Source organism: Marmota monax, unplaced genomic scaffold, assembly GCF_021218885.2.
Source record: "Marmota monax isolate L192 unplaced genomic scaffold, Marmota_monax_Labrador192_F-V1.1 WCK01_AAM20220418_F8-fsc00035, whole genome shotgun sequence".
NCBI lineage: Eukaryota > Metazoa > Chordata > Mammalia > Rodentia > Sciuridae > Marmota > Marmota monax.
In genome coordinates, this window is record NW_026691961.1 from 3,260,613 (window position 1) to 3,287,801 (window position 27,189).

At 48.7% G+C, this 27,189-nt stretch overlaps 1 long non-coding RNA gene across 2 annotated transcripts; it reads left to right on the plus strand.

Annotated features, from left to right (window-relative positions):
- The first annotated feature begins 1,149 nt into the window (after positions 1-1,149).
- On the plus strand, positions 1,150-14,140 carry LOC124087439 (uncharacterized). Of its 2 annotated transcripts, XR_009226001.1 has the most exons (4): positions 1,150-1,249; positions 1,363-1,488; positions 12,533-12,677; positions 12,957-14,140. It is a non-coding gene; the product is annotated as an uncharacterized LOC124087439 (long non-coding RNA). The 2 variants fall into 2 exon arrangements; XR_006850062.2 differs by lacking the exons at positions 12,533-12,677; positions 12,957-14,140 and adding an exon at positions 2,314-3,068.
- The last annotated feature ends 13,049 nt before the right edge of the window (positions 14,141-27,189 follow it).

Genomic DNA, 27,189 nt, shown 5'->3' on the forward strand with positions numbered 1-27,189 from the left:
ACTATTTTTTACACCCAGTTGAATCCTAAAGGGCTTCTCTGCCCCAGGAAGCCTGGACTCCCTAGGATGGGGGCCCTGGCTAACGGGTCTCGGTATCCTCGTCTCCCATCCCAACCACTAGGGGGCGCTCGGTGAATGCTTATGAAAGAAAGCGGGAGGGCGGGGAGAGGCTCTCAGTGTCCTCAACAGTCCCTTCCGTTTCATCATTTCAGCAGTAAATGTGCCCACTTCGCCGCCAGGAACTCGCACACAGGCATGCAGAAATAACGACGATAAGGGTGTTCACTTCTGCACTGTTTAACTTTGTATAAAAAAAGGAAGCACTGGGTGCTGTGTCACCGGCCTCTAATCCAGCGACTGGGGACTGGGGTGAGGAGGGGGGTGATGGCGGGGAGGCAGGAAAGAGGCCAAGTTCAAGGCCAGCCTTGGCAAGGAAACTTAGCTAGACTCTGACTCCAAAATAAAATAAATTTTAAAATGGCTGGGGACGTAACTCCGTGGTAAAGCACCCCGGTAGCACAATAAATAAATAAGAAGCAACCTCCATGTCCATCATTAGGGGACTCATTAGTAACTTATGGTACATCCATGAAATGCAAGGTGGACAGAGCCACTGGAAAATGTGAACTATGAACTAGATCTGCATGTGCTTAGATGGGAAGTTCCCCAACACACCCTGTGGAGAGAAGCTGGATTGGGGGTGCGGTTCAGCACATCCCCAACACCGAGAGAGAGAGAGAGAGAGAGAGAGAGAGAGAGAGAGAGAGAGAGAGAGAGAGAAACAATATGTGAAATATAGGGTCCCATAGGGTCCCATCTATGGGCTTTTTAGGGGTCGGGGAGTAAGGTCATGGAAAAACTGGTCTGAGAAAGTGACTTTTTAAGTTTATGATCTCAAAACGATTTGATATTGTAACCATAGTTATAATTAAGTTCATAATTAAAATTTAAAAAATCGGTTCACCTACATGGCATCTCTTGCATCCCCCGGGGGCCCACGCTGAGCCCTCACTTCCCGTTTGAAAGTGAATTAATTTGCGGATTCACTCTGGAGCCGGGGCGCTCACCCCTCTAGGGGAACCGAGACGGTGGCCGAACCTCCCACCTGTGGCCACCAGGGGGCGCGCCGAAGCCGCCAAACTCGCTACGGAACTGGGCGGTCCCCAGCGAACCATCCCCAACAAAAAGCCCTGTTCTTTCCAAAAGGCTGATGGGGTCTCCCCACAGAGTGTTCACACCCCGTCTCCTCGTAAGTAAACGAACTTAATTGCAATTTAATTTCTTCTAAATTGCACCAACAATTAAAGAGAAATGACTCCCTTCGCTATCTCTTTTCTTTTTCTTTCTTTTTTTTTGCAACAGGCTCCTGGTAATTTCCGGAGTTTAATGAAGTCCTTTGTGGGGGAAGCAATTGGATTTCAATGACCTCCTCCCTGGAGCTCGCCCCAGTGAGCAGGATCTACCGTCTCCACCTAGTTCTGATTGACTGTGAGTCTCCCAACCTCCCCATGCCTCTCCGTGTTTGCTGTCTGATGATAAATAACCTTCTTTCTTAGAACCGGGCATATAAATATTTCTGCAGTGTCACGATTCACTTTCTCAAGTACAAAGGGTAGAAAATGGAAAGCCTGTCTCCTGTTGGGGCCCCTCCTCCCTCCTCCCTCCTCCTTCCAAACTGATTTCTGCTGTGGCTTGGTCCCTGCACCCTTGTGGTCTCAGATCTTGAAACCTTTTAGTAGTGGCTACCATGTAAGGAAGAGGTCAGAGATGAGTAATACCTGGCACGCCCTTGTTCTCCATGTCCTCACCACTCCGTGTTCTAGCCACTGGGGGAAAGGAACACATAAAAACAAACACCTATGCTATCCACAATCACCAAGAGGTAGAATCAACCCAAATGTCCATCAAATCATGAACAGGTTAAAAAAAAATGGTCTATCCATACAAGGGAGTTTTAGTTAATCGTAAAAAGGAATGAAGTATTGATGCATGATACAAGGTGAATAAACCTCAAAAACATGCTAACTTGTTATTGAGACATGCACCTGTATTCCCAGCTGCTTGGGAGGAGAAACAGTAGATTAGTGGTTTCGGGAGGGGCGGGGGGATGAAGACCGGTCGGCTTAATAGTTAATAGGTATGAGAGTCTTCCTTGGGGTCATGACAAGGGAACTAGGTACAGGTTGAACGATGTTGTGAATGTCCTCGTTGCCACTGCGTTGATTGTTTTAAAATGTCTAATTGCAATGATCTGAATTTCACCTCCGTTAAAAAGAAAAAGGCCCAGTCCGCATGGCGTTTCCATCCTAACAGGGACGGACTGACAAGGAACCCTGGAGTAGCGCAATGGCCAACAGACAAGGTGTTCCCTTCTGTCCTGAGGACGTTCCGGCAGGCGCGTGCGAAGGGCAGGGAGAAATTCCAGGTGACAGGAGTCTCCTGCCCAGCTCAGCTGGTGCCTGGGGTGGAGTCCCAGGGCCAGCTCTGTGACCCTGTTCAAGTCACCTGACGTTGTGGATTCGTCCCCACGAGATGCGTGCAGTCTGCAGAGCTGCCGGGTGCCCCCAGAACACTCTGTTGTTTCTGGGTGTGTCCGTCTTCCAAGTCTGAAGTCCTGTCCCTGTTGTTGACATTTTGAAGCTTGTTACTTTGGGACCCAGAGCTCACTGTGGCATACAAGAAACCGCCTCCCGTTTCTGCTTTGGCCTGAATGACCCGACCATGAATCCCTGGTCCCAGCCAAGGCTCACACCCAGCCACTGTGGTCTGAATGTGGACTGAGTGTCCCCCGGGCCCCCTGTGAGGTATTGAGAGCAAAAGCTTCATCCAACTGCAGTGTTCGGAGGTGGGGCCTCCGGCAATGGTTGGGGTTAGATACGGTCATTAGGGTGGAGCCACCTGATGGAGTCCTAGGACTTTATAAAAAGGAGAGCTGAACAGGGCTTGGTGGCACAGGCCTGCAATCCCCGGAACTCAGGGAGGCTGAGGCAGGAGGATTGCAAGTTCAAGATCAGCCTCAGCAACTTATTGAGACCCTGTCTCAAAATAAAAAATTTTTGAAAAATGAACTGGGGGGCGTGGCTCAGTGGTAAAGTGCCCTGGGTTCAGTCCCTAGCATCCGAATTCTTAAAAGGGGGGCAGCGAGGGGAAGAGGGGAGGCTGGGAGTAGCTCAGCACTTGCCCAGCAAGTGCAAAGCCCTGGGTTGATTCCCAGCACTTAAAAAAAGTGGGAGAGAGGCCATAAAACATGGTCCCTCTTCCTCCCTGTGATGTCTTGTGCTGCCTCAGACTCTGCCACCAAGAAGGCCATCACCAGGTGAGGATCCTTAGACCTTGCACCTCCAGAGCTGAAAGTCAAAATAAACCCCTTTTTCTTTATAAAGTAGCCTACTTTGGGTATTTTGTTATAGTAACAAAAAAACTAATTTAGAAGCCAGTAAAGAACCTCAGGCAGGAACGCATTGGAGGGCAATCTCCCTCCTCTTTAGTAGCACACATCTATGCAAACTGTCCTACCTGTGGAGGTTCACCTCTGGCATAAAGGGGATCAGGGTGACATGGCACATAAAGCCCCATCCTGTGGAAACTTTGTGATGATTGTTGGGGTACAAAGATAGTGCCTAGGAAAGTGAGAAAATCCCCAGGGTCCAGTAGAGGGCACAATGTGACTGTCTTGTCAATGAGAAGGAGAAGGGCAGAGAAGGAGAAGGACTGGCCCAGCATTGCACAGAGCCTGCCTGAATTCTGTCCTTCCTCTGCAGCGGGCCCAGGGAGGGGTCCTGAGTCAGGCCTGGGGTGGGCAGGTGTGACCAGATCCAGAGGTGAGCGGGTGAGTGACCGCCAGAGCCATTCCGTGTGAGGGGGTGGGAATTTGAATGGATGAAGAGGTAGAAGCCACGGCCGCGTTTGCTGAGGGGCTGATGAGTCCAATGTGTTTCAAAAATCCAGTTTAAATGTCAGGTTGGGTTTTTCTTGAATTTTCTGGCAAAGTGAAATTTATTAACCTGGATTATGATCTTCTTGAAAAGGTAAAAACCTGAGCTTTTCTCTCTTGAGACCTCTAAAAAGCTTTTATTTATTTTTGGTACCAGGGATTGAACTCAGGGGCACTGGACCCCTGAGCCCCAGCCCCAGCCCTATTTTGTATTTTATTTAGAGACAGGGTCTCATTGAGTTGCTTATCTCCTCGATTTTGCTGAGGCTGGCTTTGAACTCGCGATCCTCCTGCCTCAGCCTCCTGAGCCTCCGGCATTACCGACATGAACCTGTGGGCTGGCTCTGGAAAAGCTTTTAAAGAAAATGAAAGACCCCATAAATATGTACAATAACTATGTGTTAATCAAAAAAATTTTTAAATGTTTAAGGACATGGAGAGGTGAACTATGCTGATTTTGATTTGAGCACTACACACTGTAGTATACATCAAATTATCACATGGTGTCCCATAAATTTGTACAGTTAACATAATGACTTAAAAAATAAAAATAGGGCTGGGGCTGTAGCTCAGGGGTACAGCACTTGCCTAGCATGCATGAGGCCCTGGGTTCGATCCTCAGCACCACATAAAAATAAACAAATAAAATAAAGGCAATCTGTCCATCTACAACTATAAATAAATTAATTAATTAATAATAAATAAATGAAAATAAATTTTATATAAAGGAGACGAATGGCAATAGTTCTGATAATGGTTGTATGTACAGGGTGCTTAATATATTAAGCACATCATGTGATTTTTTTTTCTTTTATACTGGGGATTGAACCTAGGGGTGCTTAACCACTGAGCCACATCCCCAGCCTTTTTTTATATTTTATATTTAGAGACAGGGTCTTGCTAAGTTGCTAAGGCTGGCCTCCAACTTGTGATCCTCCTGCTTCAGCCTCCTGAGATGTTGGGATTATAGGGATGCGCCACTGTGCCCAGCTGAATATGTTTGTGTTTTTAATGTTCTCAGCACCCTTGGAGTAGGTCTATTCTTAGCCCCATTCTAAAAATGGTAAAGTCAAGGTTCAGGGGAATGAAGTCACTCATCCACAGTCACATTGCTTCGAGGGACAGGATTTTCAACCCCCATCCAGTTGCTCCTGGCCCTGCCTGGCATTTGGAAATTTGACTTCTGAAAAGGATTCCTAGGAGCCTGGGAAGATCAACACGCTGCCCAAGGAGGATCCTAAGCCTGTTGGCGAGTGCTCACCAAAATGCAGAATATTCCCACACAGGAATGTACAACATAAAAACAGAAATATTTTAGAAGACACATAGAATCTGTTTTTTGTAATCCTCTTTACAATGCTCAGAATTATCCTGATTTCAGTTTGGGAATCTTTTTTCAGGGCTGGATGTCACTTCTGGTAGAATGTGTGCTGTGTGTGTGCAGGAAGCCCTTGGCTGCAGCCCCACAAAAGGAAAAAAGAGAGAGCAAGAGAATTTCATCGAGTTTAAGAACAGCCGGCTGCCATCCCAGCGACTTGGGAGGCTGAGGCAGGAGGATGGCAAGTTCAAGGCCAGCCTCAGCAACTTATTGAGGCCCTAAGCAACTTAGCAAGACCCTGTCTCTAAATAAAATAATAAAAAGGGCTGGGGATGTGACTCAGTGGTGAAGCGGCCCTGGGTTCAATCTCCAATACCAAAGAGAGAGAGGGAAAGAGGGAGGGGAGGGGGAGGGGAGGAGGAGGGGAGGGGGAGGGGAGGGGGTAGAGCTGCTTCTCAGCTCGGGGATGTCTTTTTCTTAGGGAGAGAGGGTAGGATTTAGGGGAAGCAGCTAGAGATATTTGGCAGGGGACATTTAATTCCTTCTTTATAAGGGTGTCTGATCTGCAGGCTCTTGCCCTGGAGAGGGCACCTCCTCCAACATAACAGTCCCCTGGGATCACAGAGACAGACACACTGTGGTTGCCAGGCTCTGGGGAAGGAGGTGGGAATGCGGGGCGACTGCGTAATGGGTACCAGCCCTCCTTCTGGGGTGATGGAACAGTTCTGGAACTAGGTAAAGGGCAGTGGTTGACAATGTTGCAAATGTGCTGAGTGCCACTGAGTCACACCTCTAAATGGGCTAAAATGACAAGCTTCATGTTACGAACATTTTAACACAAAACAACCCATGAACAGCCTCCCTCCCCACTCACCTCCTTCAGATCCAGCCACTGCTTTTTTCTCTACTTTTCTAGAATTCTTAGTGGTTTTCACTTGCATCCTTTGAGATCATGCAAGCCAAAGTTTTTTATTATTATTATTATTATTTTGGCATGGGGGATTGACCCCAGGGTTGCTTCACCACTGAGCCACATCCGCAGCCCTTTTTATTTTTATTTAGGGACTTTTTTAGGAATTGCTTAGAGCCTCGCTACATTGCTGAGGCTGGCCTTGAACTTGTGATCTTCCTGCCTCAGCCTCCTGAGTTGCTAGGATTACAGGTGTGCACCTCCATGCCCAGCCCAAGCCAAAATTTAAGAAATCAACTGTCTGAGGGCCAGTCAAGAACCATAAATCTAGGGGCTGGGGATGTGGCTCAAGCGGTAGCGCGCTCACCTGGCATGCATGCGGCCCGGGTTCGATCCTCAGCACCACATACAAACAGAGATGTTGTGTCCGTCAATAACTAAAAAATAAATATCAAAAAAAACCCCAAAAAACGTAAATCTAGACTAGGAGGGTCCTGTGGGGCCCATGACTGCTATCCCCAATCCAAATGAGCAATGCTCCCTCTGCTCTGGCCACCAGGGCTGTGGTTCAGCAGAGCCTGACAGATTTATTTTCTCATGAAAGTTTGGAGATCTGGCCTTCCTCATGAATTTCCTAAGCTTTTTAATTCTGGCAACTAGTTTTTTTTTTTTTTAAGAGAGAGAGAGAACTTTTTAATATTTATTTTTTAGTTTTCGGCGGACACAACATCTTCATTTGTATGTGGTGCTGAGGATCGAACTCGGGCCGCACGCATGCCAGGCGAGCGTGCTACCGCTTGAGCCACAGCCCCAGCCCAGGCAACTAGTTTAATTTAAAAAAAGAAAGGCACCAGGCAAGTCAGGCAGAATACACATGCCGGCCTAAGTTGGCCCCAAGGCACCTGCTCTGCACAGAGGAGAAAAGCGGAGGTCACGCCACAAATAAGGGACAGAGATGACAGCCCAAGTGTCCTGATTCTGGAGACAGGTGCTCTCCTTGATTCTTGCTCCAGGGAGTAACAGCACTGAATCCAGGGTCCAATATATCAGGCAGGTCACCCGATTTCTTGGAGTCTCTGCAGCGTGTTCAATGGTAGCCCCTCAAAACGTGTGTCCATGTCCTACCCCGCCCCCGGAATCATGAACCTGGCCTCATCTGAAAGAGGGTCTTTGCAGATATAAGTCAAGGCTCTTGAGATGGAAACATCCCGGACTCTGTATGCGGGTCCTAAATCCAGTGGCGAGTGTCCGTGAGAGTGGGATGCAGACACCCAGGAGAAGGTCCTGTGAAGGGAGGCCACCTCAAGCTAAGGAATGCTGATGGCCGCGGGGAGCTGGCCCAGGTGAGGGGGCCTTCCTCTGCAGCTTCTGGAGGACAGGTGGTCCTGCTGACACCTTGACTTTGGGCTTCTGGCTCCAGAACCCTAAGAGAACACAGTTGTGTGGGTTGGGGCCCTCGCCTTGGTGGTAATTTGTTCTGGGAAAGGATCCCAGTCTCTGTGACGCAGGGGACGTGCAGTAGATGCCTGTTGACTGGTGACTGTGATTCTCACTTAAACCACCAAGGAAGAATTCAGGACGCTGGGTGAAGAAAAGTCCTTTGTAAGCAGCTACATTCTTGGCACAGAGGGCATACTTACTGTGGCCTTTGTGGGCTATTTAGGACAAGTGTCCCTGAGTAAGCCTGGCCAGAGGAGCCGGGAGCTTGCAGAAAGGGGGAAAGGGAACAGATGGGCTGCAGGTTGGGGAGGTGTTTGGCTGCAAGTAAGGTGACTCACACCACGAGGGTTTCTCTCCCATGACAAGGAGCTGAGAGGTGGGATGTCCCAGGGGTGAATTCCACGGTTCAGCAGTGGCCTTGCCTCTTGGTTATAGAATGGCTGCCACAGCTCTAAGCACTTGGACCTCACATGACGTAGAGCAAAGCAGGCTGGAGGGGGAGCTGCTTTTCCTCACAGGACTCAGTTTTCATTAGGGAGGAAATACCTCCAGCTAACACCTCCTTATGTCCCGTAGATTAGGCCGGGGTCATGTGGCCATGCCTACCTGGAGAAGATTCTAATTACCCACCATTAGTTATCCACCAATGTCCATTCCCTAGGTCACGGGTGAGCTCTGGCCTGTGGGCCAAATCCAGCATCCATCTGGTTTTACAAATAGATTTTTTGGGAGGAGGAAGGGTGCTGGAGATTGAACCCAGGGTCTCACACATGCAAACAGTTCTACAAATAAGCCACACACATCCCCAGCCCTATAAGTAGAATTTTGTTGAAACACAACCAATGCACACTCATCTCTGTAACATATATGGTGGCTTTGATACTCGGACACTAGAGGGGAATAGCTGCAAAAGAGACCAGATTGCCCACAAAGCTTAAAATGTTTACCTTCGAAGCTACAGTGAAATAATAGAGCTTTTTAAAAAATATTTTTTAGTTGTTGTTGACCATTATTTTATTTGCATGTTGTGCTGAGGATCAAACCCAGTGTCTCACATGTGCTGGGCAAGCTCTGTACTACTCAGTTGCAACCCCAGCTCAAAATAATAGAGTTTTAGCAGTGTATATGTTGGCCTCCTTAAAGACTACATTTCCCAGTGTCCTTTGCAGCTATCGTCATGTGACTATGCTCTTGCCAATGGAATGCAAGAAAAAAATGAGGAGCGCCTCGACCTCAGTCTGGCACTTAAAATGAATGGGCTTGCAGGCCCTGGGACCCACAGTGAGACCTAGAGCAGCAACCTTGAACTCACAGGCAGAAGACTCCCATGAGCTGGTATGGGTGACATACCTCTATAGTTGTCCCTCCATGTCCATGAATCCTGATCCATCTTTAACCAACTGCATTGAAAATACTCGGAAAAATAAAAAAGAAATGTTTATTAATACCAATTTTAAAATAATACACTATAACAACTACTTGAATAGCATTTACTTTGGGTTAAGTAGCATAAATCATCTAGAGGTGATTTCAAGTATTTGGAAGACTAGAAACGGGCTATATGCAGATACTATGGCATTTTCTAAAAGTCCTTGAATGTCCACAGATTTTGGTATGGGGAGTAGGCAGAGGGGTTGTCCTGGAACCAGTCCCCTGCCGTCACCACAGGCCCGCTGTATCTTGGCCAAGCCACTGCATTGGGAGTCTCTTTGTCCCATCAGCCTGACTGGTCCCTGGCTGCTTCCGCCTCTGTAGGGCCACACAGGAGCTGCTTCAAAGGAAGAGGAGAAAGAGTGGACACCAGTGTTTGGGATGTGGCTCAGTGGTCCAGCACTTGCCTAGCTGTGGGAGGCCCTGGGAAATGAGAGGAGAAGGGAGGAGAACTGGGGGGGGGGGGAGAGACCCAAGTCAGTCCCCTTCATACTGTGCCCTGGGATTAGTCCAAGCCCAGCTGTTTGTTTACAGAGGACAAACCTAAACTCCAAACTCTATACTGCAAACCCAGCCCCCTCCCCACAGCTGATCAGAAATAAGTTGAATCCGTGAACTGTGACCTCTGCCAGTTCACCTCTGTGCTGACCCCTAAGTGGCAAGGCCAGCTGTAACATACAGCCTCCTCCCTATACAGGGGTTCCTGTGGGAAAAGCTGTCCTTGCAGCCAATAGCCTTGGTGTGTTGCTGGGGGAAAAAGTGAGTTTTTTGGCTTCCCTTACAATCTTCTTTATTAGTCTCTCATGTATTACTATAACAAAATACCCGAGGTTGGATAGTTATATAAAGAAAAGAGGTTTATTTAGTTCGCAGTTCTGGGCCCACATCTGATGATGGCCTTCAGAGGTGCCACAGGAAAGGGCGAGGAGTACAAGGCCTGGAAGGTGCAGGCTCCTGCTCTGTGGACCACAACAGATCCCTTCCATGAAGACTACCGTCTAGTACTTCACTAGTAACCACAGAAAAGCAATTAAAAACCTGAGTGAGAGACGCTTTGGCTGAGGAAAAAAGGTAAATCTCGTAACTCCAAGTCTTGGTGTGGCTGTGGGGGTTTGAAAAATCTCCTGCACGGCTGGTGGAATGGAAGTTGGTACAAGGTACCATAGTAGGGCATCAGGGAAGGTCGAACATATGCTTCTCTTTTAAGCCAGGTGCTTAAAAGGCACACACCTGAAATCCCAGCTACTCAGGTCGCTGAGGCTGGAGGATCACAAGTTCAAGGCCAGCCTCGGTAACTTAGCAAGGCTCTGTCTCAAAAAGGTTTAATGAAAGGGCTGGGGGTGAAGCTTGGTGGTAGCATGTGCCTGGGTCCAATCCCAGAACTGGGGGAGGGGAAAAAAGATCTGCCAAGTTTGGGGTACAGAGTTTGGAGTTTAGGTTTGTCCTCTGTAAACAAAGAGCTGTGCTTGGGCCAATCCCAGGGCACAGGGTGAAGGGGACTGACTTAGGTCTCTCCCCCACTAACTCCACTTCTGGAGGGACTGCTAGGGAAACGCTCACCCCGGGCCTGGTCAGCAGTGATGTCATCCATGGAGAAGGAATACTGAGGTGCCTGTGCAGTGGAATGTTGCCCAATTGTTGAAACGAGTAGTTTAGAGCTCTGTGAATCAACACAGAAAGACGTTGAGCGTAAAACAGAGATGAAAAAAGGGTACGGCTGGGCCTGGCGGCCCACGCCTGTCATCCCAGCAGCTGGGGAGGCTGAGGCAGGAGGATCGCCAGGTTCAAAGCCAGCCTCAGCAAAAGCGAGGGGCTAAGTAGCTCAGTGAGACCCTGTCTCTAAATAGAATACAAAATAGGGCTGGGGATGGGGCTCGGTGGTCGAGTGCCCCTGAGTTCAATCCCTGGTATAAAAAAAAAATCATATACAGTATCATACTATATATAATATGATACTAGTTATATGAAGTTCTCACTAAAACGTGTGCCTGAATCAATTATTGCCTCTTAGCAGCAAACTCACACCTCAGGACTTTTTATTATGAGAGAAAAAAAAAAAAAAAAACGATCGATCCCTACTTGACCAAGCCACAGTGGTATATTGGGCAGTTGGTCCAATCGTTTTCTGCTCCATGTAGAGTGATCCGTTCCCTGCGGGCCCACAGAGGGAACAGTGCCCTTGCCCTGGTCCTATCTTTGGACTTGGTCAGGTGACTGAGCTAGTAGGATATGGATGAATGAAGCATAAGCAGAGGCTTCAGATAATGCTTGTGCAATCGGGCTATCTCTTTTGTGTGTCTGCTACTTCCGTGAGAAGAATGGTCCTCAAGAAACCTGTTGGTCAGCTGGGTGTGATAGCGCGTGCCCATAATCCCAATGACCCGGGAGGCTGAGGTAGGAGGATGGCGAGTTAGAAGCCAGCCTCAGCAACTTGTCAAGATCCTGTGTCCACATTTGAAAAAATTCAGAGATGGAGGTGTAGCTCAATGGTAAAGCACTGCTGGGATCAGTCCCCAGTAATTAAAAAAATAGAAAAGATGGGGCTGGGGTTGTGGCTCGGGGACAGAGCACTTACCTGGTATGTGTGAAGCCCTGGGTTCAATCCACAGCACCACATAAAAATAAACCAAATAAGCGTATTGTGTCCATAAACAACTAAAAAAAAAATTTAAAGATAAGAAAAGAACAAAAAGAAATCTGTCAGTCTTTAGAAGAGATGTGGCTGGGTGCTAACCCAACCAAGAGTAGTCAGCCCCAGCTGATCCACGTATGTGTGAGTGAGGAACAATATGCTTGTTATCTGATGCTACTGAGATTTGGGGGATGTTTGTTAGCCAGCAGTAGCTGACTAGTAGATCTATTATATTCATGTCATCTATTGCTTCCACCCAAAATCATTCTCGACAAATAAAAGGTAACATAGGAAGAGCACTTGGTACCCATGAAGTGCTCAATAAGTACCCATGGCTTTCTTTTCCGTCTTCCACACAGTATCATTTCTGCAAAAGGAAGACATTTCCTTGACTGCTCTGTGGCTCTTTTTTTAATGGGTTTTCATACCAAATTCAACGATTCCCATTATGCCTATTATTCCAGACACAAAGAAACAGATTAGAGTGAGTCCTTAGCAACAGGACTGTGAAGTTACAATTCAAAGAACTTAGATTTCTGATATCATATTAATAGCTATAACCAAAAGATTTTTTTTTTATGGGAAACGTCAAAATACTGCCATTGTTCGGTCTCAAGAAGCAGGGACTTAAATCAGCCTGTGACGTTCCCCTTTGATTTTTTTTTTAATTTTTTTTTAGTTGTAGATGAACACAATCTCTTTATTTTTGTATTTATTTTTATGCAGTGCTGAGGCTCAAACCCAGTGCCTCACACGTGGGAGGCAAGTGTTTTACCAGCGAGAGCCCCAGCCCCTGACATTTTATTTTTATTTTACGTTATTTATTTGTGTGTGTGTGTGTGTGTGAACCTTTTCTCTGTTTCTGAGGCTGCCGTGTAAGGCACCTGCCTTGTGACGGTCACTTGCTGCTGGCCAATGCTCGGACCAAACTGCAAAGATTGCTTTCCTAGCAGATGCGGATCCTACCCAGTGACTGCCTGGACCTCCCTGAAGGAACGAGAGCTGAGTGCACGTGAGTTCAGGGCCCTGTCCTTGGACAGCTGTCTTTCGGGAGGTTGGGGAATAGAGCTGATTTTGTGTGTGTGTGTGTGTCCGTGTGTGTGCGTGCGACAGAATAATAATTTATAGTATTTATTGATTTGTGCGATTTTTTTAATTTAAAAAGATTTTACATTAATGCTAAGTCCCAAAACAAAAATCAGAGTTTCTTGGTAAATTTTTAAAAATGGAAGCCGTACAGGCCTAGCCAACTGTAATTTTTTTTTTAATTTTTTAATTCTAATTTTAACAGTGGAAGCTGAGCTGCTCAGTCAAGGGCAGGCGGCCACCTCAACGTGCAGCTGGTGTGTGTGGCCCAAGGAATAGCCGCGTCAGCATCACTCTGGAGCCAGATAGCTAGCCGTGTGGCTTTAGAAAACAGTAGGGCCACTCCTCCCTGTTACCCGGCAGTTCCAATTCTGGGTTTATTCCCAAGGGAAGTGGGAGGGGGGCGGGGGACTCCAAGGGATATTGTACACCCGTGTTTGTGGCAGCCCTGGTCACAATAGCCAAAAGGTACTCTGGGCATGTGACGCACACTGGCTAATCAGTAATCAACGGATGAACACAGACAAACAAAGTGCAGCTTATCCGTATGGAATACTATTCAGCTCTCACAGGAAGGAAATTCTGCCAGCAGTGATGGTGCACGCCTGTAATCCCAGCGACCCCGGAGGCTGAGACAGGAGGATCACAAGTTGGAGGCCAGCCTCAGCAATTTAGCAAGATCCTCAGATTTAGTGAGATCCAGTCTCTCTCTCTGGGCTAAGGAAATCACCTTGTTAGCAGTAAGGTTCAGTAACTATAAATGCACCACCTCTCCAGTTGACCACACTTACCCCTCTGCCTTCTGTTTTAATCCTGCATTATTAGACTTTTTTTCTTGGTTAGAAAAGCTTTTAAATAATATTTCAGGGATCCATGCTGTAGCTCAGTGGTATCATCATTCTGCCAAACGGGCTCCGTACTTTTTTCAAGGACCAACTTGATTTTTACAATGAAACCAGCTATTTTTCCTTTTTACCCCTCTCTGCCTTCCTGAAGGTAAATACTGTCTGCCGACGAGGAGACCGATGGATAGTAAAGGACCCTGAGTTTTCCGAGGCCAGCAGGGTCGTCTCTTACTCCCGTCAAACCCTGAGTTGGATCCACACCTGAGTTTATGCTAATGAGGTGTCTTAGGGTGGGGCTCCTAGGTAGCTCGAGGGTGGGACCGGCTACCTGAAAGAACACAAATGATTGGCTGGTGAGAAGTTTCAGCCCCACCCACCAACTTCGGGAGGGGCGAGGGACTGGAGGTGGAGCTCTGAAAACGGAGGACGGGTGCCCAGGGAGGTCCCTGAAGCTCCCACCACCACCGTGTGCGCCCTGCCCTACTTCTCTCTTCCGCCTGGGAGTTCCTGGGTTATAGCCTATATAATAAAACGGCAGGCTTGAGTGGAGGCTGAGCTTTTGCGAACCATTCTAACTAGTTATCAGACTTGGAGAGGGTCGTGGGAACCCCCGAATTTACAGCCATCAGTCAGGAGTCAGGGTGGCCTGGGCCTGTGGCTGGCCTCTGAATTGGGGTGGTCTGTGGGACTGAGCCCCTTTCCTGTGTGGGATCTGGTGCCAACCCCGGGTGGTGGGAGCACGGGGTTGAGCTGTGCCCTGCTCTGGGTCCCTCAGGGTCGTGATGGTCAGCAGTTTCCTGCTGGGCCCAGCCCCGGGTCACTCCGTTTCATAAGGCAGCAGTCTGCCCTGAGCTAGGGTATTTTAAGTGCAAGTTCTAAGACAGGGGACTTGGTAACTTGTCCAGGAGAGTAGACACCACCTGATGTTGGACATCAGAACTCATCAAAAAAGAACAGACCCCAGGGGCACAGCAGGATCCTAAGGCACAGGCTGATAATAATGTAATTGCCACCTGTGCACATATCAAATTGAATAAATCCCAAGTGCAAGGGCACTTGGGCATATCAGATCATACCAGGGATACCAGAGATGCAAACTCATCAAACACCTATGAAACCCCTCACCTAAGACTCATAAAAAGAAGAGGCATCTCAGTCTGCAGTGTGACAAGCTGACCTGTCCCCTGGTCACTGGGGGGGGGACACCTTGCCCAGGAGATACACCTGTCCCAGGGCTTCAGCTCCCGGTGACAGCTCTGCCTTTTGTTAATCTGACCACCTGTAGAGTCTCCTTCAATTCCTGTCTCCTTGCCTACTGCCTCTTTAAATCCCAGGGGCCCCCCTAACCCTTTCTGGGCTTTCTGTAGCCTTTATGTCATTGTGCGAAATGCGATGTGTTATTTGGACATAATAAATATTAGCAATTAAGATTGGAATGGGGGAGCACAGGGGTGCACTTTATAATCCCAGGGACTTGGGAGGCTGAGGCAGGAGGATGGCAAGTTTGAGGCCAGCCTGGGCAATTTAGCGAGACCTTGTCTCAAAATAAAAAGGGTCGCAGGGTGTGGATCAGTGGTCAAGTGCTTGCCCACTGTGTGTGTGGACCTGGTTTCATCCCCAGTACTAGGTGGGGGAAAAGGACTAAAAAGAATTTATGATTACGGGGTCATGATCGCCTGTGAAGGAGAGCCAATGAAAGTAATGCTGCTTGTGGATTTATTGACAGTTCTGTAAAGTCAGACCTGTGGAAAGACAAATCCTGTCTAGGTTAAAAAAAAATGGGACGTGGGGCGTGTGTGCATGGCAGAGCTCACTCAGGGGCTCAGGAGAACTGTGGCACACAGGGCTGTCCTCGGAGAATCAGCAAATTTTAATGTAGAAAGAAGTCCATGTGCTGGCCATGGGACAGGTGTCCAGCAACTTGTAGCTATTTTTGTAACCATTATTGCCAGCCCCCTCCCCCAACCTTTGCAAATTCAAATTCTACACTGAGTGGGTTCCATTGGGCTCCTTCTGTGCAGAGTTGGAGCCAATGTAGACACCTCTGCTTCTGATTGATGAGCTAGAGATCATGACTGAAAGTGAGACTAGATCTTAACCTGACTCTTTTAAAATTTCCCAGAATTGTGTACTTGGGCACGTTTGGAAGGGAAAAAAAAAAAAACACCAGGTTGATAACATCAAAGCACAGCGATTCATGTCCTTTAGTCATCAAAAAGCAAAGGATGAGAACACATCTTGAGATAAAAAGCAGTGTTCTAAGCAAATTAGGGAGACTCTGTCTATAAGTAGAAAACCTGGTGGGGTGGGGGGGCGCACGATGGTGCACGCCTGTCATCCCAGCAGCTCAGGAGGCTGAGGCAGGAGGATCACGAGTTCAAAGGCAGCCTCAGCAACAGTGAGGTGCTAAATAACTCAGTGAGACCCTGTCTCTAAATAAAGTACAAAATAAGGCTGGGGATGTGGCTCAGTGGTCGAGTGCCCCTGAGTTGAATCCCTGGTATCCCTCCTCCAAAAAAAAAAGCAGTGTCTGGGTACCAGGGGACATTTATAACTAATTTAACATTTACTTCCCATCCTCGGCTGCTAAAGATTAGTGCTGGGGCTGTGCAAGATGGTGCCCACTTGTCATCCCAGCAACCTGGAGGCTGATGCAGGAGGATCGCAAGTTCGAGGCCAGCTTCAGCAGTTTATGGAGACCCTTAGCAACTGAGACTTATTTATTGTCTCCAAATAAAAAACAGAAAGGGCTGCAGGTGTGGTTCAGTGGTAGAGCGCCCTTGGTTTCCATCCCTAGTACCAATACTAAATACATAAGATGAATGCCGCATTTGCTGCTGCTCATGTGTCTTCCGGTCCTGAGGGTCATATCCAGAGCCTCCACCACCCTAAGCAAGTGTTCTGCCACCGAGTGCCCCCACCACCACCCCAGTGCTGGTTTAGAAGGCAGAGGACAAGAGCTGGGGAGAAAATTCAGCATGAAATTTGCTGGAGACAGCTAGTTATAGGGGCAATGGGAGCATCTTCCTAGAGACCCTTTGGGATGGGACTAGAAAGAGATGTCGTGGAACTCCAGCTGGATAAGTCCTTCAGGAACTGACAGCCTCATGGCACGGGGGCACAGGAGGCTGCAGGCCTTCTTACTGTGCACCAGGACCTGCCCCCTCATAGCCAGACTCCAGTCCAGCCTCCAGAGCGACCTCCCAGTTTCCAGGAAAGACGGGGAAGGGAGTGAACCGGACCCAGAGGGAGCAACCAGACAAATAGAGCAGATGGGGCATTTTTTAAGCCACAGCTCTGATTCTCTGAAAAGGGTATGTCATTCAGAAAGTGGTTGCCAGGAGCTGGGGAGAGAGAGATGGGAAGTCACTGTTCAGTAGGCATGGAGTTTCAGTTCTGTGTGACGAAAACGGTGGTGACAGTTGCACAACATTATGTAGGCCCTAATGTCACCAAACTGTGCACTCAAAATGGCTAAGATGGTACTTTTATGTTATATGCATTTACATATTTTTTTTTTTTAAGAAATCAAGGCCTGGGCTGGGACTGTATCTCAGTAATAGAGTGTTTGCTTCCCTAACAGGTGAGATACGCTGAGTTCAATCCCCAACACCACACACACAAACACACAAAAAAATCCACATTAAAAATAATAATAAAATACGGGCATCACGGTGCATACCTGTGCTCCTAGTAACTCGGGAGGCTGAGGCAGGAGGAGCACATATTTAAGGCCAGCCTCAGCAACTTAGTGAGACCCTGCCTCAAAAAATAAAAATAAAAAGGACTGGGGCTGGGGGTGTGACCCAGTGGTCGCTTGCTTTCCTACCCTGCACAAGGCCTAGGTTCGATCCCCAGCACAACACACAAAAATACCCAGGGCCTTGGGCTGGAGCTGCAGCTCAGTGGTAGAGCGTCTGCCTCCCACCTGTGAGGCACTGGGTTTGATCCTCAGCATCACATATAAATAAATAAAGATATTGTGCCCACCTACAACTAGAAAAAAATATTTAAAACAACAAAAACAAAAAAAAAAATCAGAGCCTTGCGTAGGCTGGGTAAATGCTCTACCACTGAGCTACATTCCCCAGCCCAGGTCCTAAATTTTTAAAAAGCTAATTAAGGAGTTCTGTAATTGTTAATAGATTACATAATAATACAAAAGACCAGGGAGAGGACTGTAAAAAAAGTTCATGAATTTCTCACTTATTTTTCTCAAAATGACACATCAATCAATGCTTTTATCCAACTATCAAATTCGTTGCACATATTTTTTTTTTTTTTGCCTGTTGAGGGGGTAGTTTCACTCCGGGCCCTAAACCCCAGGGGGTAACCGAGCCCTGATTCAGCTCATTTCTTTAGTAACTATTTATTTGCTCGGCACATATTTACATTTCGATATTTGCCAAGTGCCAGGCGTTCTGTTTAGGATCTGAGAGGGCAGAGGTTAAAAAACAAAATCCCTGCCCTCAAGGAATGTGCGTCAGAGGGGTGGGGGGGCAGGAAAAAGAAATCTCCTCCTAGCCCTGAGCCCAGAGCAGTTGTTTCTGGGGGTGATTGTGGCTCAGCAAGGAGGTGACTTCTCCATGGTGACAGAGACATGCCAGGGCTGGAGCAGAAGAGCAACCTGCCCAGGAGGCGAGGGAAGGAGGGTAGGTGTGCCCGGCAGAGAGAACAGCCAGAACAAACAGGGAGTGCCGGAATGTTCTGGGCGCCAGCAGTCAGCCAGCACGGTTAGAGCATAGGCTAGATCCAGGGGAGCAGGAAGCAGGTCTTGTGCTGTTATCTGGGGGTGACCAAGAGGCTGTTAGTCAGGGGGTCTCTGGTCAGAAGTGGGTTGTTGGGGAAATGAGATGTCCCCAGGGTGCATGGGACAGGAATGTCCTGGAGGCAGTTGGGCCAGTTCCAGTGTTAGGGCTGCAATCCAAGCCAGACCCAGGGAGGGAGTGGGAGGAGGGGTGGAGCGCTAGGCATCCAGGGAGGGGAGAACCCACAGGACCCACTGACTGATCCGTTGTAGGTAGGGGACAAGGAGCCGGGGACACAGGCTGATGTCCAGATTCTGGCCTGAGCACCGGGGGTGTCCAGGCCAAGAAACCAGGCAAGGACCTAGGGGAGGAAAGGAGAAAATAGAAGTTTAGGGAGCTGTGGATGTCCCCATCTAGATGGGGAGTTGGCCCCTGTGCAAACAGATCTGGAATTCGAGAGAGAGGGCGGGGCTGAGATGAGACAAGAGAGTGTGCTGTAGGCTTGCGGCATCCAGGCAAGGGGCACCGTGGAAGGAACACACCAGCCCCACGTCAGCAATGTACAGTCACATTATTGACAGTCACTGCCCAGATGCTGGCCATGTGCCAGGCCCTGTCCTATCGAGAAGAAATGAAGAGTGGATGAGAATAAACAGAAGCTGGCTGCAACCACCTCTACTTGCATTTTGGTAGAGGTGCCAACGGTCTTTGTCTACTTTTTGTTGCAGTAAGAGAATATCTTACGCTGGATGATTTATAAGAGAAAAAAAAAAGATTTATTTGGATTCACAGTTCTGGAGACCAGGAAGTCCAAGATGAAGTGAAGTGACCTCACTTGGTGAGGGCTTCCTGCTGTTTCATAACATGGCGGGAGTTGGAAGGGGCACGGGAACTGGAGAGAAAAGGGGGGGGGGACAATGACTCCTGTGACAGCTCACCCTTTCCTTGTAGAAAGACACTAATCCCTTCATGAGCTTCAGGATAGTTGGACAAGTGGAGGTTCCTGGAGGGTGGTGCATTCTTGACCCAGACACCTGCCACTAGGCCCCGCCTTCCAAAACTCCTTGCCATGTTGCGATACCATGGTTCCCATGAGGTCGAATAGGACGAATAAAAGATAGAAAGGAGGGGAAAGGGGACAAAACTTCAATCTGAAAGTGTTTTCAGATTTCCTCTGAGATCTGTCACTCTCTCTGTCACTCTCTAAGCCGGTTTTTCCCCCAGGCTTGTCACTTCCAAATCCCTGGGAAATGCGACAGATCTTAACGTTACCGTAAATCCACTCTCTTGTGAGAATCGCCTGCCCACCGTCAGTTGGCCCATGCAGTGTGCTAACCCGTGGATTTTCAGAGTAGATTAAGCAAAAGGGAGATGCTCCCTGGTGAGGTTTTCCACTTCTCTCTCCCTGCCCTGCTGCTATGGTTGAGCCAAGCATCTCCCCTTTGCTTAATCTAATTTTTTTTTTTTGAGAGAGAGAGAGAATTTTTTTTTTTAATATTTATTTTTTTAGTTTTCGGCGGACACAACATCTCCGTTCGTATGTGGTGCTGAGAATCGAACCTGGGCCGCACGCATGCCAAGTCGAGCGTGCTACCGCTTGAGCCACATCCCCAGCCCGAGAGAGAATTTTTTAACATTTATTTTTTAGTTTTTTGGCGGGCACAACATCTTTGTTTGTATGTGGTGCTGAGGATTGAACCCGGGCCGCACGCATGCCAGGCGAGCGCGCTACCGCTTGAGCCACATCCCCAGCCCTAATCTAAATTTTTTTAAAGGGTTGAAGTGTGTTCCTCATCTTCAGGGATTGATGTCACCAGAGGGGGTCCGAGGAGGTCCCAGAGAGGGGACCCCAACTCAGGATGATGGCATCGTTGACATATGTCACTGAAAATAATTTCAATACACCTCAGAGGCACAACAGGGATTCATTCAGGAAAGCAAGGAATACACCTTCAAGGGGGAGACTGTGGGCCACCTGGAGAGTGAGCCATGCTCTGGGGTCTTGAGCTCTTCTTTGGTGGGGGGCGGACATGTGGGGAGGACATCAGTCTGGTGGTCACATGACGGCTTACAGTGGTCTCCCTGTTCAGGAGATGTTTTGGGGTGACATCTTCTCTCTCTGATCAACAGATGACATTTGGAATGTGCCCTATGTCATAGGTTTCTTAAAATATCCCGTCTCCCCTTTGCTTCATCTAAAATTTTTAAAGGGCCAGGGATGTAGCTCAGAGGAGAGCATCCCTGGGTTCAATCCCTTGTACCAACAACAACAGCAAAAGGCTCTGAATAAGTTGCTGAGGGTGGACTCAACTTTGCAGTCCTCCTGCCTCAGCCTCTCGTGCGGCTGGAACCACAGATGTTGCCTCCACACCAGCTTCAGGCACCTGTTTTTAAGGTCCCGCAGACTGGGTGTGTGTATGGGGGGGGTGCACGCCTGTCATCCCAGCAGCTTGGGAGGCTGAGGCAGGAGGATTGCGAGTTCAAGGCCAGCCTCAGCAAAATCGAGGTGCTAAGCAACTCAGTGAGAGACCCTGTCTCTAAATACAAAATAGGGCTGGGGACGTGGCTCAGTGGTTGAGTGCCCTTGAGTTGAATCCCCAGTACAAAAAATTGAAAAAAAATTTTAAGATTTCCCCCAGGGGACTCTGAGGGTGGCTCCTCCTGCCTGCTTCAGAGGATGGCACGCATCATTCCCCTGAGCAAGGCACACACTTCCTGACAGACGGCAGACTGAGCTGTTCTCAGGCTCCAAGCCAACTCACTATCCTGTTCCCTGCCAACTCCAAAGCTGGGGAATGTCAAGGTGCCCAAGAGGACCAGAGTCTCCCCCACTGCTCAGTAGTCCTTCTGCTTGTTGGAAACAGGCAACGCCTCTTCCTGAAGGACCGAGGAGTCAAGTAGCAATAGCAAAACTGTCCCAGGGCAGGTTTCGTGGCACAGCGCCCCGATCTGTTTAGAACCCTTGAGGCCTTGATCCTGGGGAGGGGAGCCACAGACGCCAGTTGCCTGATTCAGAGCCTTGGATTGCTCCCCTTGGCCCCCACCTTGGTCTGTGAGGCTCAATCCCTACGGGAAAAGAGATTGTTGTTGTTTTTCCCATCTTCAACAGACATATATATATATATATATATATATATATATATATATATATATATATATTTTTTTTTTTTTTTTTTTTTTTTTTGGTACCAAGAATTGAACTCAGGGGCACTCAACCACTGAGCCACACCCCCAGCCCTATTTTGTATTTTATTTAGAGACAGGGTCTCACTGAGTTGCTTAGTGCCTCACTTTTGCTGAGGCTGGCTTTGAACTCAGGATCCTCCTGCCGCAGTCTCCCGAGCCGCTGGGATGACAGACGTGTGCCACCGTGCCTGTCTGATATTTTTTTTTGTATTGGAGATGAAACCCAGGGCCTTGCGCATGCTAGGCAAGCACAGAACCACTGAGCTCCTGATTTATTTTTCAAAGGAATAGATTGAGAGTGCAGAACAGGGCAGAGAAGTACGAAACAGAAAAGAAACACAAATGTCAGTTGTTTTGCTCTTTGCTTAAAAACCACAACAGGCTGGTCCGCAGACTGTCCGGTACAAAACACAGTGACGTTCAAAACATAGAGACAGGTGTTCCCTGAGCCTGGCTGAAGATTTCCGTGCAGGCGTTTGGACTGTAGGCTGTGGTCCTGGTCTTTGGGTGGAACACGGGACCACGTGGTAGGCTCGGTGCTTGGAACCAGATTTGAAGAGAAGAATGGCCACCTGGCCCAGGTGGAGGTAGAGGAAGTGCTTGGTTTCATGCGTCGCTACCAAAGTTCCTCCCAGGAAGCAGTGTGGGGGTGGGGTGGGGGACGGTATTTCTTGAGCAACTCCCATCTGATATGGGGGAGAATGTGCTTTGCATGTTGTGTTTCTTTTCTTTTTTCAGCGCTGGGGACCCAACTCAGGGCCTCACACATGCTGGGCAAGTGCTCTGCCACTGAGCTACGTCACCCCCCCCCTCTTTTTAAAAATTTTTTTTTTTTTACTTTTTCAAATTTTGAGACCGGGTCTCACTCAGTGGACCAAACCAGTCTGGATCTCGTGATTCTCCTGCCTCAGCCCTCCTGCATTGCTGGGATTACAGGCATGAGCCACCGTGTCCAGCGACACCCGCACCTTTGATCCCCACCTTCTGGTCGCACATAGGCACTAAGGAACAGAAGGTGGCCAGCCGATGGCGCTGGTCTCCTGGGGCAGGGGCCGGCCTGATGCAGGTCCAGAGGGAGCTCTGAGATGACAGATTTATTCTAGGAATTAGAAGACCGCCTTGCAGCTGGGCGCACGCCTATGATACTAGCAAGTTGGGAGGCTGAAGCAGGAGGATGGCAGGTTTGAGGCCAGTCTGGGCAATTTAGTCTCCAAATAAAACTTCAAAAAGGTCTGGGGATGTAGATCAGTGGTAGAGTCCTTGCTTAGCATGTGGGAGGCCCTGGATCCAATCCCCAGCACCCCCCCCACACACACACGTACACACACACACACACACACTACCGTCACGCATCCCCTAATAACATTGAATCCCTGGAGATTATACGGCTAATGATGCATATCTCAGAATGCATCCTCCCGATTAAGAGACGCATGACTGTGAATTTCAGAGTTGAAGGAGTCAGTGGGGGGAAGGGACAGTCCACCAGGAAGCTGCAGGATCAGAGGAGGCTCTGGCCAGTCCATCTGGACAAGACGAGCACGTTCGGCCACCCAAACAGGACAACCAAGGAAAACCTCCCTGGCAGACTGGGCCTTGGAGTAGCTACTGCTAACAGGCGTCTGGTGGTGGGCCTGCGGCTGCTGCTGGGCGTCAGGAGAGCCGGACTCAGAGCAGAGGAGGCGAGGACAAACCAGGCCCCGCAGGCTGCTCTCTCCCCAGGTCTGACCACGAGTGACTTACGCCTGCCCTTTCTCAAGTCAAGTTCAGCCCAGAAGAGGATTCTGGGAAACGTATTTCCCACTTGACCAGATTGACAGGGTACAAACCAGATGGCCCCACCACCTCCCTCACCTCCTCTGTGGGTCATCCTCATGGATGGGCTGGGCCACGGGACGCCCACATGTCTACTTAAGCTTGTCTGGGACTTACCACCCCTGGTTCCCCTAGTTCCCAGGCCTCTGGGCTTAGACTAGAACACAGCACTCGCTGTCCTGGGTTTCCCTGGAGCACGTCGCAGAGTGTCACAGCCACCGTAATCACGTGAGCCAATCCTCACAATCTCTCTCTTTCTCGCTCTTCCTTTGGTTCTGTTCTGCGGAGAACCCTCTGACTCCCTCTCCCCTTCCCTAACCGTGAAAGGTCCGGTTCTGCTACTGCCCAAGGCAGCCAGTCACTCAGGGGACAGAGGAACAGGAGAAGAAAAGGTTGCATTAGCAACAAGCTGGCCTGCGGGAGGGTGGACGTCACGCCTGCGTCCACCTTGCTTGGTGCCACCGAGAGAGGGTTTATCTAGTACCTTCTGTGGGAGTGTCACCTCATCGTGAGGCAGGTGGGCGCCAGGCTGGTTCATTAGTCTTGAGAAATGGCATTGTGAGCGTTTTATCTCCATCCAGAGGTCACAGAGTCACCCCAGATCTGTTAAATCAAAGAAAACACCGTGTTCAGAGGCCTGCAGGTCTGTGTGTCTGGTTTCTGTCAGAGCCAGTCTCTGCTTTACGCTTTCCTGATAACTACCTTTTAATTGTGACCTTTCCTATAATCTGGGCGTGGGCAGTAAGTGAGGAAAGATCAGCGTTTAAATCAGTTCTACAGCTAGGCGTGGAAGACACTAAGAAATGGAGGAAGAAAATAAGATTTCGTTTGTGTGGCGCTGCAGATTGAACCCGGGGGTGCTCTACCACTGAGCTACAACCCAACCTTTTATTGTGGCTGGCATCGAACATGCGACCCTCCTGCTTCGGCTCTAGGATTACAGGTGTGTGCCACCTCACCTGGCTGGATGAATCATTTTTTTTTTTAACCCAGGATGTATCTCAGTTCCAATATTGCCAAGTTCTTGGTCACCTCAGGGACCTTTTCCTTCTAGCTAAAATGTTCTTCCTCCCCACCAACTATTCACCCGGGCCCCCTTTTCTCATCCTCTAGGGCCCAGCTAAAGTCATGCTCTTTGGACTTCGGCCATAAATGATACCTCCATTATGTTTCTCTCAGGTTACCGGGTGAAGATCAGGCCTGCCCACTGCTCAAAAGCCAATACCCAGCCGCTGAGAGTTGGAAGAAAAGAAACCAGGATTATTCAAGGACAAGCAATCTTGAGAAGGTGGGCATCCCAACCTCTCAGTTCCATCTTCGGGGAACTCAGGTGCAAAGGAGCTTTCATAGGGAAGGACAGGGGTCAGGATGGACGCATGCTGAGCAGGGTCTTCTCATGCACTGTGTGAGTCTCCTTTGGCCTCGGGCCAGAATACTGGAGTCTCGCCATAGTTCCTTCTAGATGGCTTTGTGTTAATACCGAAGACTAAAGAGGGGTGTTAACAAAGGTCATCAGATGTTCCTGGTTCTGTAAATCTACAGGTGATTCAGAACCACTTAGATTGAACTTACAAAGCCAGATAAAGGGAAGGGGATATAAAGCCAGAGGTGTGCCCCTGTAATCTCAGCCACCCAGAGGTGCTGAGGCAGGAGGATGGCGAGTTCAAGGTCAGCCTGGGAAACCTGGGAGACCTTGTCTCAAAATAAAAAGGGTTGGCCTTGGAAAACTGGGAATGGAACCACCATCTGACCCAGCTGTCCCTCTCCTCGGACTATACCCAAAGGACTTAAAATCAGCACACTACAGGGACACAGCCACATGAATATTTATAGCAGCACGATTCACAATAGCTAAACTGTGGAACAACCTAGATGCCCTTCAGTGGATGGATGATAAAAAAAAAATGTGGCATTTATATATAATGGAATATTACTCAGCCATAAAAGAGACTAAAATCATGGCATTTGCAGGTAAATGGACGGTGTTGGAGAAGATAATGCTAAGTGAAGTTACCAATCCCAAACAACCAAATGCTGAATGTTTTCTCTGATATCAGGAGGCTGATTCACAGTGGAGTAGGGAGGGGGAGCATGGAGAGGAATAGACGAACTCTAGATAGGGCAGAGGAGTGGGAGGGGAAGGGAGGGGGCAGGGGGTTAGAAATGATGGTGGAATGTGATGATCATTATTATCCAAAGAACATGTATGAAGACATGAATTGGTGTGAATATACTTTATATACAACCAGAGAGATGAAAAGTTGTGCTCTATATGTGCAATAAGAATTGTAATGCATTCCGCTCTAATATATAACAAATAAAAAATAAAAAGAGTTGAGAATGTGGCTCAGTGGTAGAGCATCCCTGGGTTCCATCCCCAGTACCCAAAACAAAACAAAGAAAAAAAAGATCCAGTTGGACTGAGGAGCAAAGGAGAGGGGACTTGACGGACAGAGCCAGAAGAGTGGCCCTGTGACGCATTGGTGTTGTGTGGACACAAAAGGGGACGGGTCTCCATCTCCATCTTGGGGCTGGACATTTACTGGTGGCTTCTCTTTCTCTGCCCACTCTGAAGCTCTGGAGGGCAGGTGCTGTCTGTTTGGTTCCCCACTGTGGGCCTAGAATCACACCTAAACAAATGATCTCATTTCCAAGGTCAATTTCACAGTCCTTTCCCGGGTCAGTGTTGCATATGGTATTTGGGAGAGGAAAAATAGAATTGATCCCTTGTCATACGGTGGCGTGGCTTGGCTGTATAATTCTTAGTGTACATGTAATAGGAGGAAAACAAAAGAACAATATTTAAAATCCCTGTCAGCAGGCAAAAATTCGTCTTACCACACACCAGCCCAGCCCGGGTCCCCTATAGGCCTAGAAAAAACATTTAGAAGCAAAATTTCTAAAACTTTGCTTGTGGCATAATTAAATAACCAGGTCTCAGCAGGAGTTTGAACGTCCAGCCTGAGAGGTCCAGAAAGTTCCTAGGGCTTTAAGGGCCCAAGTTTCTGTGACTTAATGGCCCACCTACTTCTCAGCCCTAGAGGTCAATCTCTTGCGTGGTTTTCTCTGTGGGGATGCGTTATCTGAGTAGATTATTATACGGCTTCAAGAATAGGTTTGCAGGGGCTGGGGGTATAGCTCAGTGGAAGAGTGTGCGCTCAGCTTGGACAAGGCCCTGGGAAGATCCCTGGTTCCCAAACAGACTTTTCCACGGAGCCACATCCCCAGCCCCTGCAAACACATACTTGCTTCAGTGAAGCCCCTTCCTGTTCCCGCAGCCTGCAGGAAGTGGTTTACGAAGAGGGATCCCTAGACCAGGCGATTGGGCAACACTTTGTTAGAAATGCAAATCCCCAGGCCCCACCCAGATCTACTGAATCACAAACTCAGGAGGGTGGGGCGCAGGGACCTGGGTTGGTTTCTTGGTTGCAGCGCGGGGAACGGAACCCAGAACCTGGTACAGGCTAAACAAGCCATCTGCCACGGAGCCACATCCCCGGCCCCATGATCTGTTTTCAACAAAGTCTCCGGGTGACACTGTGTCTGCCAAAGTTTGAAAAGCCACCGCTGTAGCCTAAGGCCATGTGTCTCAGACCTGCTACTGGAATCTCCCTGGAAGCTTTGTAGGATCCTAAAGGTCAGGCTTCATCCAAGTCGGGATCTGATGATAACACCCAGGCATCAGGAGTTCTTGGAGGTCGCCCTGGGGGGCTCAGATGGGCAGGCGAGTTTGGGAACCAGGGGATCTCCCTTAGACTCTCCACGCTGCCTGTGGCCTCTAGATCTGCAGCCTGGGGATCACCTGGGTGCTTGGAAGAAATGCAGAACCCCAGGCCCCGCCCCA